The following is a 13662-nucleotide window of genomic DNA, read 5'->3' on the forward strand; positions in this document are numbered from 1 at the left end:
GGTTTTGACACCAACCCAATCTAACTTCATCGCGTTTAATTTTGTAACCCACAAGATCTTGTACTGAGAAATGGATGTTATGTCCGGATCGTAAGAGTTAGGTAATATATTGTCTTGTAACAACGTGAAAAAATAAACGATTTACGAAAATCTGCATTAAAATGATTATTTTTCAGAGTTGGGACACATCGATTATTAATTCTTCCTTGGTGAGCATAATTTTAGGAAGAGAATAAAATAGAATATAGAAACGAAATAAAATTGTAAACCACAGATAATCACAAGAAATGACACGCGAATATACACCCTCTAAACATATATACCCCGTATATATAAGAAAAGTTTTCAAGGGACATTGCGGAAGAGAATATGAGTTTAAACCCGAGGTGAAACTAACTATATCTTAGGGACTTTGGCGAGTCTGAAACAATTCAAGGGGTCGATCCAATTGCTCTCGTAATATAAATTGGCTGAGAAGAGCACTTCGACGCAAAGACAACTTTAAGTTCAATTAATTCTTAATTGGATCGCCTTTAAAGTTTACCGGTTTTCACTCATCCAGTTGATTTTAAGAGTCTAAAATGTTTCTAATCCCTAAAACCTCAATGGATTTTATAAGCCGTTTAATAAAAAAACCTTTCAAGTAAAAAGTTGTTTAAAGAAAACTTTAATTTTTAAAATCTTTTTTGTTTTGCTTCTTGCTGTTGCATTATGGCCCTTCGAGTACAAATAAATCGTTGCCCGTCTTTTGAATATTTTATCGGGTTTTTGAGCTTTCCTACTTTACTGGTTTGTTCGACGAAAAAAGGAAGCTCGGGAATTAAAAGGAGAAAGATTTATTTCTGTTTGTCTGTGTTTGTAGTGATTGATAGGGACTTGCGTAAAACGTAAACAGTATTACCGATTCGATAAATTATGGTTGGTCATAAAAACCGAACAAATTTTTTTATTCATCACTGAAACCAAACCGATGTTTCGGGATTGTAATTAAGGAAGAAGAATTGTTAATGATAATTTAAAAGAATTTGTGATTATTCAAGCTAAAGTTGCACCTCTTGGTTTTGCGCCTCCCTTCATTTGTGCACCATTACTACCCCCAACAGATGGCAAACCGTACGGTAATTAATAATTACCGCACGGTAGGAACCGGCTAAATGAAACTTTACCAAGGCCAGGAACTAATATAATATTTAATATCCACCGGAACAATTTTTGTTTTAATTTAACGGAAGAAAACGGCCTATTTTGTGGGTTATTCCTTTTATATTCTTTGCAATTTTGAACAATTTAATAATTTTGATTTTATTCGTATTATTTTAGAAAACATATAAACTTGGTTAATTGGCAATAATAGATTACAACTTTTAATTGCTTCATATAACTGACGGGTACGTTAATTATGTTTACCAGACAATTACCAATTATAACAACGATATGTAAATGTAGCATTCCAGCTAATTAATTGGCCACCCCCAAGTATATTGCAAGTCAATTCGTAACTAAGTTAATTATTAATAGCATTATAATCGATTGGTGATATATGAATTGAATACAAATATATTACATATGCTTTTGATGTATTACATTTACGCAATTTAGGTACTTAATTATTCATTTACTGTCACTTAATATAATAATTCGTGATGAAGTTTTAATAAACAAAACAATTTTTCTTTCCCATTTTCTCCATACGGAACGTTTCCGGTACGTTTCATAACGTTTCGTTGAGATGAATTTCTAGAATGCACACCAAAAATATTCCACTAATTATACCGAGAGTGTACGAGCTTTACCTCGCTTAAATACAAGAATTTGAAAACTTTAAATGTACACCATCGTCATTCTCCATATCTCGGATTTAATTAATGCGCAACACGATATCACACATTTCCTTTTCTCACAAATTTCATAAAATACCTCAAGTCTAAAACCTTTATAAAGTACATAATTAACTTTGTTTTGAAAACTACTTCAAAAGTACAATGTAACGAAAACAATGAAAAAATATGAAAACGCTGTAAATCTAGATCTTATACGTCATTCGATTCGTGATGATTTCTTCTATCAAAATTACAAAATACCTAATCTCAACTCTTTCCTGTTAATCTTGTATAGCCCTCAGAACGACACCGTTTCAAATGAGATAATCAAAATACTGTAAGTACTGTGTAAAATCCTAACAGGGTGCTAGAAAGCTAACTTCGCATAAGTACGCAATTTTAGTATTTATTTTTTCATAATTGTTTGAAACGTTTTCTGATTACAAGAAAAATATAATATTAATCCTCTTAAATTATTTAAATAGACATGAAAATGCAATTCTCGTCCTCTTAGACAATTCAAAATGACGACAACGACGACGTCGTTTTAGTACAAGAGGAGAGCGTTAAAAGCCTCTTAAATCGAATATGAACTAGATATCCTGATTACGGGATTAGCATGCAAATTCCGGCGTTAAACTCGCGTCGGGCTCTCTATATAACACACACGAGGAGTTAAGACACGGTCCTTTGTTTTGCAGGGTTGGTTAGTAGATTGGTATCATATTTTGCGACTGACCCACATAAAGGGCAGTCCATTACCATACTTCGTGAATATTTTAACGAAGAGTTCTTGCATTAAAACGGCTGAAAATTCAAGGATCATATAAATGTAAATGATCGCTATGGTGAGGGCTGTAAGCGATGCGACCCAGAGTTGTGTGCACTCGCACCCTCTGAATATGGTAAATAACCACACACCATTAAAATTTTGCTCCTTTGAAGATGTCCCTAATGACATGGCTATAGAATGAATTGTTATAAAGTATAAAATTAGTTTATTTATTTTGGTACATAATAAAAATTTGATTACTTCCATAAAACATCGTTTCTACTCATTATTCAAATTAATAATGGAATATAATGACTTGTTTTCTTAGAAATGCTTTTATTGAGTACTGATTGAGTCAGTTCCAATCATCGCATCGGTGTATCTAAATAATTATAATTCGACAATGTGTTGTTGTGACTCAAAGGACATCAAACAAATAAGAGGAATAGACAGTTGTCTTCCTCGTTATAATATGAAAACAGTTTCAGGAAATGGATGTTGTTTCAGATAAGGAAACGTCTACAAAGCATTGATCTATCCCCACCACTTACGGTACAAATGCTTATCAAATTACAGTAATACCCCGAAGTTACGTAATAAGTTACTTTTCGAAAAAAGGTGGGACCGGGTAGGATTACGTAAGTCGAGTATCTTGATAGGCTGAAGCAAAATTTATGTACCACAAAAAGTAAACCGGAAAAATATTCTAAATCAACTTTATTTATGCATTCTAATAACAGTATGAAACAAACCAGAAAAAAATTAATATTTTATTTATGTTTTATAGACTAATTTATTTTGATTTCTTAATAGCAGTTCTATTCTTCTCTTTACTGTCATAATGCGTTCTTCATTATTATCTGTTTCTTCTAAAACCTAAGGTTTTAGCTTTATACCATTTTGTATGCAATTAAGCCCTTCTGTTAATTTTGCGATGGTTAGGGTATTTTCCGGTTGTGCTGGTTCAACATCACTTTCTTCACCGTCAGTTTGTTGTTGCATTTCAATCAGATCTTACACAGTAAGCTTCAATCTAATAGCATCAAGAATATTAAATTTATCCCAAAATTCCTTAACGGATAAGTTGTCATCGTGATTCATCGATTCATTAAATGATCGTCGAGTATAAAAAGCTTTAAATGTTTTTATAAAACCTTGATCCATAGGTTGAAGTAAACTAGTCGTATTTGGGGGCAAAAACATTGTTTTGACGCGAAGATCATAGTTGATAAGGTTAGCTGTCGAGTGTCCAGGTGCGCTATCAATAATTAATATCACTTTAAATGCGATGTTTTTAGAGGAACAGTACAACTTCCGGGACAAAGAGATTCCGAAACCAGTCACCAAATAAAGAAGCAGTAACCCAAGCTTTTCGGTGTGACTTCCAAATTACTGGCAATCCTAATTTGGATTTATTTTTTAGGGCTCTGGGGTTTTCAGATCGATACACCAATAATTCAATTTACAATCGCCAGCAGCGTTTCCACCGAGCATAAGCATTAATCCATCTTGTGCTGCTTTAAGTCCTGCAATATCACGTGCAATAAAAGTTATTATTATTATTATTATATTCTTTAATTTGCCAGTAAAAGTAGATGCAGTGACTTTATCTGCACTTGCTGCTGCTCTTTTTTTTAAAACGCCAAAACCAACCATTGCTGGCTAAAAATGTTTTATCTTTTGCTTCGTCACCAACTTGTGTCTTTAGTTCTTTAAAAATCTGTTTGGCTTGATTACATATAGCATTTTGGTCAACTGGACAATTCTTGAGTTTTACTTGGTTTTCGCACAATACTTTATGTAAAGATTCCATTTCCGCTATCAAACCATGCTATTTACGAATTATATTAGAAGTTAACGGCTGAGCATTTTTAACTGCGTCTAGAATTTTACATTTGTCTTTTATTATTGTATACACAATAGTATAGGATAAATTGTATTTGTTTGCTCATGTTTGCACATGTTTGCAGGCCTTGTTCAAAATTTTTCAAAATCTCATGCTTTACTTCTAATGTCTAAGTTTTGCGTTTTTTTGGAAAATTCAAAGAAACGAATTCTTTCCTTCTCTTTAACATAATAACTAATATGAAAGAAAATAAATTAAAAAATGTAGTATGTATAACATAATAAAATAATTACGTTATTTTGAAACACTTAAAATCACGTTTTATAATAGGTATGCACTGACTGATTAATCAACTCTTTACGAAGAACTCGCATAAACTGAAGGAGCTAGAAAAATTTTATGATTCAATCCGCTATTGAGCGAAACAGGGCAAAAAATATAACAGACAAATTCGTAGTTACGTATCTACGAATTTACGTAAGTCGGGGTATTACTGTAATTTAAAAACATGCTCAAACAAGCATTTCTACATACACGTTGCGAAAAAAATTTATCTTGAAATTTTATTAAAGCTTGAGAGCTAACCCTTGAGTAAATAGTCTACTAGTGAAAACGACACAAATTAATTGTGAAGCTTCCCTCAACAACCTGAATTGTGCCCGCCGGGCGTTGGTTGCATCGCTGCTTCCGACACCGTTTTAATTGGATTTTTTGTCTCTCTCCCTTCAAACTTTTGTCGCGACCAAACAGGACCATTCCGATAACTGGGTCAAGTAATCAAATGCACAGTAGGAGCTGTCAGTCGGCCTTTTGAATTTTAGTAACGCAGAGAAAATAATACTCCGAAATCAAGTGATGGGAGCGGCTAAAGCTTCGATATCGATGACAAAGAATACGAATTTGAGGAAAATTAATATACAGACCTATTTGAGAACTTAATATAATATTTATATCGTAACGTAACTTTACAAAAGGAGCACATAATTTTGAGTACACTTCACCGCTTGCAATTCCTTATACAAGGAAGCTTACATCGTAGATTAATTGCTTAGACGTACTCTCAAAGTGGGATTTGTTACTACATACTAGAAAAGCTCTTAGCATCCGCAATATGCTGCTAAATAGGTGATTAGCATACTGTTGCTCGTTAATTACAATTATGACTTAGATCTTATTGTAGTTACAATATTTTATAATACCTTGTATGGACAATATTGGGAATAATATAGTTGTAGTTACCTATACAAGTTGCGACGTAAATGTTCGAAAAGACCTTCGAAAGAGGTAATCATTTTTGAAGGTTTTAAAAAGGTTGAGTTCGTTTAAAAGTTAAGAATTATATAAGGAGGATATTAAGGAAATCCGATATTAAGGAAAGCTAATCCGGCTTACTCAAATGAAATTGGATGACACGAAGTAAAAGTGGGTAATTTAATATCTGGAGTGTTTTTAAGTTGAAAAAAAGAGTAAATTCTATATTTTCTCAAAAAAATACATAAATGTATAATTAACTTGATGTTTAATATCTCTTCCATTATTTTCCGTGCTATCATGTAATCTCTTCAAAATTAGTTTCAAAATTTTCACAGCCCTATTCCCTAAATGCAATCTTAAAGGAAAGCACGCTACCGTAGCTGATAACGCGGCAATAAGCAGGTAATAAGAGTGGCAATTTTGGCGCGAGAATATTCTTGCCAATGGACTTAATATACCAAAGGAAACGGCGGACAATAAAAGCGATAAAAGTTTTGCTTCATCGCGTGACTTCCACAACAAGCACATACTTTATACATATGTGCACACACACACACACACACCAATAACATAACCTCGCAACCCAAAATATACCCTCTACATTCCTTCGAACACACTCACACACCGTTACCAATGTAAGCACATCCACTTTAGCTGCACTCAAGTATTATGTTTATCGCCGATATAAATAAACTCGATATCCACCCGCTCTTTTCTGAGATCGTGTGTACAGGTGCTCTACAAGAAATTCCATAGAATAAGATATAAATGATCTAGATATATTTTAGATTTATTTAAAAAAACATCTATCAAAAAGAAGCATTATCTTTTTGTCGTTTTGTGGTAAATATGAAAATGCACATTACATTTTTTTTTAATAAATGATGTGCACATTTCTTTTATTCATTTGACAACATGAAAGTCCAAATATCTCCATAACGTCATATCTACGTAAATATGATTCAAATGAAATTTGCTCTATACGAAAAGGGAAATAAAGTGACAGTAATATTTTTTGACCTGAATGTTATTTACAAGGTTATGAGCAATTCATTAAATAGTAGTATATTTTTTTTTGGCAAAATCTGAATCTATAAATTGATTTGATAGTAAAGTATTCTGCCAAACCAGAATTTTTAAAAGTATCTTTTATGATCGACTTGGCATTGATTTTATTGATACTGGAAATGTGGAAGGAAGAACACGCATAACAGCCATACCTGCTTAAGTAAAGAAAATTGATGTATTACTAACATTGCAGTAAATCCTAATTTTAGCACACGATTTGCTGTTGGTGTCGTAATATCGAAGACAAACTTGTCACATCAAGCATTGTTCTTCTTCTCCTTTTTTCAGCACTACAGTCCTTTGTGGAGTTTGGCTTGCTTCATAATACATTGCCATTTTAATCTGTCAGACGCCGCACGATTAAAGAGTCGTAGACTACGGATCTTGACGTCCTCCATCACATCATCCTTCCATTATACCGTTGTTCTTCCTCTAGCTCTCTGTCCCTGTAGTGTCCATTCTAAAATTCTCTGCACTCGTCTATTTTCCTGCATCCTTTCCAGATGTCACAAACATACTATTTTCTATGCTTTTATGGTGCAGACAGTAGTCAGACACAGCTGGCCTAATTCTAATTTTCTAAATCTTGTTTCCATCTCCTGTCGACATGGTCCATGCTTTGCATCCATAGCTGTTGTTGGTCTTATAATAGTGCGATAGAACGTGAGTTTCGATCAGTGATATTTCGCTTGCTCTGTATCCCAAATATATGAAGCTTTATTGAGCTGTGTTAAGACCTGTGTTAAGGTGGTTTCCATAAGTATTTCATATATTTTGTTTTGGATTCGTTAATTTTGAGATTTGTTTTTGTGAGTTGAGTAAGTTTTTGCTTCAGTGTGGCTTAGGATCGCTATGTCATCGGCATCGGCACATAACTGTAACGTTTTGTGTTGATGAAATACAAGTTTTGCTAGGTGTTGTAGCACTTTTTTTTGCTATATTATAGTATAAAGTTGAGTAGTTTGGTCTAAATCCACTTTGATATTTTCGCAGGGTTCGGTCCGAATAAGGTTTGTAGATGGTGTTAGCTGTGCGATGCCTCTGTAGTTGTTTCTTTTAAATGGTCCCATCTTCCACTTTTCTAGAATTTTATCATTTCTCCACATTTTCTGTGTTAATTGATATATCTTTTCCAGGAGCTTTGTAATTCTTTAATTTCTTTATTAAGTTAAGTTTCTTCATATCTCAGTTCTGGTATTAACACGTGATCATTCATAGCCTGCGTATTTTGTTCATTCTCACTATCTTCTTCTTGATGTTAAAAGTTACTCAAAGTATATTATCTATCTCCTCCTCATCTCCATCGTTCGGTAACACGGAAAACGCTGTTTGTCAACTTTAGGGAGACTAAAAGCAAGTATTTTGAAGTACCGAGAATTGCAACGTGGAACGTAAACGAAGACGAGATTCCACCTGACGCGGTAAATGAACCACTTTAACCACCATTTTAAAATGGCTGCCGTTTGATGCGCCATCTATAATACCATTCCCAAAACTCATTAGAATTGTTCTTTTTTGTAATTAATAAATTTGAATTTTGGCCAACTTTTGGTATCAAATACCCCTATGTGCAACGTGCAACGTTTTTGCAGTTAATGATGAAATTTATTTTATTTTATGTCAAATCGGCTAACCTAGAAGGACATTTTAAGCACTTACTCTAACGTCTAACCAATTGTTCTTGTTTTAATAAAAATTATTACTGATCACAATTTTGGATTCCGCGCGTAACTTTTTAAGGAAGCCTTATACATTACGTTGTTGTAGTTTAGCCAGGCATTTCAGATACGTCCTGTACATTATTGATTATTGAAGTACTTTTATTAACAATTTAGGAAATTTCCATACAAATTTTATAAGCAGTAAATTTTATATTTATATTTATTTTTAAACCTAATGAATAAAGTCGAACCTGGAGTGCTGCAAAATAGAGATGACTACAAAAAAAAAATACACACACATATACACTTATATTGATGCCTGTGATGCCCGTTACATTGTATATTATTTTTAACAAAAATCCTATATTGTATTTTATTTCAAAAAAACATTAATCCAAATTTAGATAGGACTTTCGTAAAAATTACAAAGGTCCAAAGAATTTATTTATAATCATGTATTTATTATACATTATTTTCAAGCTAAAAGTTTATATTTTATTTTATTTTAAATAAATATTGTTTCAAATTTATTCCATAACAAAATATTCTACAGCTATTGAATTTACGTAAAAAAATTGAAATCCAATATAATCAAAACTTTTATGGATAAAATTTCCACACAAATTTTCTAGAAAATTTTTTTTATATGAAGTTTACCGATGAAAATGGTTATCTTCGAAAACTTTATATAAAAAATTGTTCAATTTAAATTGTTATATTGTAATGGTAAACACTTCTTTAACATTTTTGAATGATTTTTAGATAATTTTAAATACAATTTTTAAGTGTAATATTGCTCATTGAATACAAAGTGGAGACTATCTATCTCAATAGGATGTTTCGCTTCGATGACTCTAAAACTAGACGATTAAGCGTAATCATTTTAAGTTCTTATAGCGATGGTGGTGTAATGGTCAGCATAGTTGCCTTCCAAGCAGTTGATCCGGGTTCGATTCCCGGCCATCGCATTTTTTAAATATTATTATCCTCTAAATAATATTTTTCCATGTTAATTTTTGTATTGTTATAGACTTATTAGTTCCATTGATTGAAACGCTTTGTACGATATCAGATTATATCTCCAATTGGTTGGTTAATTTATAATATCCCACAGGACTATATACTTTAAACCCATTATTACTGTTGTTCATAATACGTGTTTATGTTTAATTTGTGGTTTTATGAAATTTACATACATAATTTTAAAATACATAATTACAAAATCACATTTTGACAACTAAAATTGTAATTTTGTGAAACAAAGAGAGACAATTCCTAATGTGTTTATGTTTTTTTCAATTAGAATATTAAATGGCGCCTTTTTCCCTTTACATTCTTCAACATAATTGAATTTTAAATTAAGGTTTTCCATCTGTACTTTTTCGCGGAAGCCATCAGACTCTCAGAGAAATATAAATTTTTGGAGCATAATTAAAAACCTTTCCCGCGTCAGGAAATTCCCTTGCTTGCTTAAAATCGCATCATAGTCTTTTATTCTTTCGTGAGGAAAATTTACTACTACTACCGAAATTCCAACACGCTGCGTTATAATTCAACCGAAAGTAAAGTTATAAATTTTGACGCAATTAAAATCCCAAAATTTTTTGGTCGGTTGCCAACGAAAACAAATTGATCCATTGTGGCGGAGAGGTTTTTGTTTTATTTTTTTCGGTAGATCCAACCGCGTCGAATTCGACAAAACTGAATTTCACCGGTTTTAAAGTACCCCATTTAAATTACCACCGCTTCAACCGTCCAGTAAATACGACTTTAATTTAAAGCATTATTGCTGAAATCTTTCTCCGGTTGGCACTTCGCCAATGTCTCACTCTCCAATAACTTTAGCAGCATTCAGTTTTCAAACACTTTTTTGCCAGAATGATAACGGTTTAGCTTTTATATACATCCAATTCTGTTTTTACATCATAAAAAATCGTATAAATAAGTATTAATAAAAAATCGATATAACAGACTAATACGAGCAAGAGCGAAAAGTGTCTCAAGACACAAGAGGTCTATTGTTAGTTCTAGTTTTAGTTCAATTAAAAATATACAACAATCTAAAACTAGATAGACAGTAGATCTAGACCTAGAAACATTCGGGTTTAGCCGTAGGTCTCTTAAGACGGCTAAAGCCAAATGTTTCTAGTTCTAGGTCTAGTGTTAGTTAAAGTTTTAGTTCAATGCAAAACATTCTAACGCTGAATAACAATTAAAACTAGAACTAACACTAAACCTAGAACTATATACAAAAATGTAACGCTAGATAACAACCTTGTACTGTCACTAGAACTAACACTACTTAGACCTAGAACTAACACATTCGGGTTTAGCTATCTTAAGAGACACATGGCTAAACCCGAATATTTCTAGGTCTAGTATTAGTTCTAGTTTTATTTATTGTTTAGTGTAAAATTTTTATGTACTTTTTATTGAACTGTAACCCTTAAGGCTCCTTAATCGCTTGATGAGAATATGTTTGACGACAGAGAAACGAAAGTTCAAAAAAGGATAGCATGTACTGGCAAGACAGTCCCACTGTTTTCCTATTGGGTAATATGCATTTTATCAATGAAGGAATGAATAAATAGATTTATGAATAATGTATTTACAACCTGAAACAATTAAGAACTGTGGGTACCTAAAATTTATTAAACTAAATTTATATTGAATAAAAATAATAAATTAAATATCGGTGAAACCCAAAATGAGTAAATAGTTGCTTGCAATCGGGGAGCTTTTTGACCTATACTTTAAAATTAGTACAGACAGTAATGTGAAGGGTTGCCGTTTGTTACCGCAAAGAAGTGCTGCATGTACATTGATGTCAAACACCAAGCATATTTAATTATTGCAATATCATTGCAGAGTACACACAAGTTATTGCAGTTTTTGAAACAGAAGTAAACCAGAAGAAAAACTTAAAACGGCGATCGGGCAGAAATGACAATATACGTGTCGAATATTTTTCCATACCCTACTTGTATGTCAAGTTTCAAGAAAATCGCCGTATGGCACTTCCCTAGTGTTACTTGAAAGTATACAGGGTGATACTCAACCTATACACATAAACTCGAGGATTTATTCATTATTAGTAAAAGTTTTTTAGTTTCTCTAAATCTAAATAATGTGTTTCCTGGAAAATGAATAGGTCGAGATGGTCCAATGACCTGGCTACCGTGATCGCCCAGCTTCAACCCTCTTGATTTTTACTTGTCGGGTCACTTAAAAAGCAAAGTGTACGTCACGGAAGTTAATACTGAGCCAATATTGCAAAATCATTTACATGCTGCTGCCCAGACAATTCGCCAACACCCTGGTTTAGATCGCGCTAATGGGAGATCGTGGATTCCGGGAGGCCAATTGATAGAAAATATGGGAAATCACTTCGAACACTTGCTGTGATGTTATTTTAAAATATTCTATGTATTCTTGATAGTTAATATCACGGATATCTATGAAACAAAAAATCTTTTACTACAAATTTTTTCGCCTATTAGTCATTATTCGTCGTGAGTAGTAAATCTCCAAGTTTATGCGTATAGGTTGAGAATCACCCTGTATTTATATAAAATAATAATAATATAAAAATACACTTTTGGTTCCTATTTACGCGCAAATCGATAATCAGAACATTCTATAGCACGATATCAGAAAAAGTAAGCTTCCTCCCCTTTCATAGTATGCAGTCGGTAGACAAGAACTATGTCTACAAACTTGTTTTTTATCTATGTCTGCGGTTTTTTTACGTTATAAACCACTCGCCAGAGATTCACATAGCCAGCCCACATGTTTTTTTCAGTAACCAATCATCGCTCGTGAGATCCGGGAAGTAAAATATATTCCAAAATATTAAAATTTAATGTAAAACCGTAAATTACTAATTACGGGTTTATTATTAATATTTCGTAAAAGTGCTACAGGAATAATGTTTCTATTTTATTGTTTTACATCCGGGCCAAGAAGAAAAATCGTAAAAATCTTACTATTTTCAAAAATAAAGCAATATTTTTCTTCAAATTTCATTTTCTGTTCTGGTCCCGGGTTCATAACTATTGTAGAAACATGACAAATGATAAATTAATCCAATCCATTAATAAATAAGGAAGTAATTCGAAATCTACGGTGACAGACTCGGTTAAGGAGCCTTAAGAGACGTACGAGACGTTTGCTTCATTATCATTCAAGAGTAGATTTTCATTCATAGAGAAATAAAGATTTTTATAATTTTAAAAAATATATTTTTAATGGAAATGATAAAACGGTCTCCAGCTGTTGGGTGGTTAAAACAACGTCTTAACATCTGTTACTTTCGCAAGTACTTTCGTTGAGAAAGACGAAGAGGCGCTCAGTATTCACGGCGGTTATTATTATTATTCTACGAGAAGGGGTGGAAAAGCCGTGGCGCCACCAACACTCAAGTTGCGTCCCGCGATAATTCGTTAAAACACGTTTCCCGTCCGTCAGGGTGACAGTTTAATCTTTCCTCTTTTACAACGTGTTCATGCACGGAAGCCGATAAAACGACGGGCCAGCCCGAAACCGCCGCTCGCGGGGGTTAAACGTATTTGTCTGCTCGTAGATATTGTGGCAGTATAGTGAGAGAGTAGGATTTAAAGATTACCCGTTGTTGCACTTCGCCGTCAGCATTATTGGCTTGGCTCCCGGACTTCCGGAGTTGAGTCCGATGCGCATTCAGGGCGACGACGCAAAATCTCCTGGGTTGCTTTTAATACTCGATTGCTACGTGCACGATTAACCAAAGCAACTGTTGCGGAAAATTTTCAGTGGCTGAGGTGCAACATTCAAAAAGGGGTTTATAAAATATCGGAAACATAATTAATTTTTTTTTATAAAATTGTATTTGTTTATATTGAATTTAGAAAATCAATGTTCTAATGAGAACGATTTATACTAATTCTCTTCGGATTTAATTAAGCAAATACGGCATATCGAACGAGATAAGCAGAATATGAATAATTACGGGACATAATCCGGCAATGCAGGTGATTTTATCCGATAACGTTTAATTGCATGAGCGCTGCTTTGACAATCAGCAACGGTATGGGGACAATCATAACCGCATTATCCTTAGCGTCGATTATCACTGCTCATATTGGACATTGCTCTGATTGTTCTCCTCAGCTTCAAAGTTAAACTACATAGTATTGGTCTTCAGTTATATCCGTGAATACTATCTATATGGATTTCATCTCATTATGAGATAACTGGAAATTTAGT

At 33.2% G+C, this 13662-nt stretch overlaps 1 non-coding gene across 1 annotated transcript; it reads left to right on the top strand.

Annotated features, from left to right (window-relative positions):
* Positions 1–9317: 9317 nt before the first annotated feature.
* On the top strand, positions 9318–9389 carry TRNAG-UCC (transfer RNA glycine (anticodon UCC)). Its single transcript has one exon. It is a non-coding gene; the product is annotated as a tRNA-Gly (tRNA).
* The last annotated feature ends 4273 nt before the right edge of the window (positions 9390–13662 follow it).

This window comes from Onthophagus taurus, chromosome 2, assembly GCF_036711975.1.
Source record: "Onthophagus taurus isolate NC chromosome 2, IU_Otau_3.0, whole genome shotgun sequence".
NCBI lineage: Eukaryota > Metazoa > Arthropoda > Insecta > Coleoptera > Scarabaeidae > Onthophagus > Onthophagus taurus.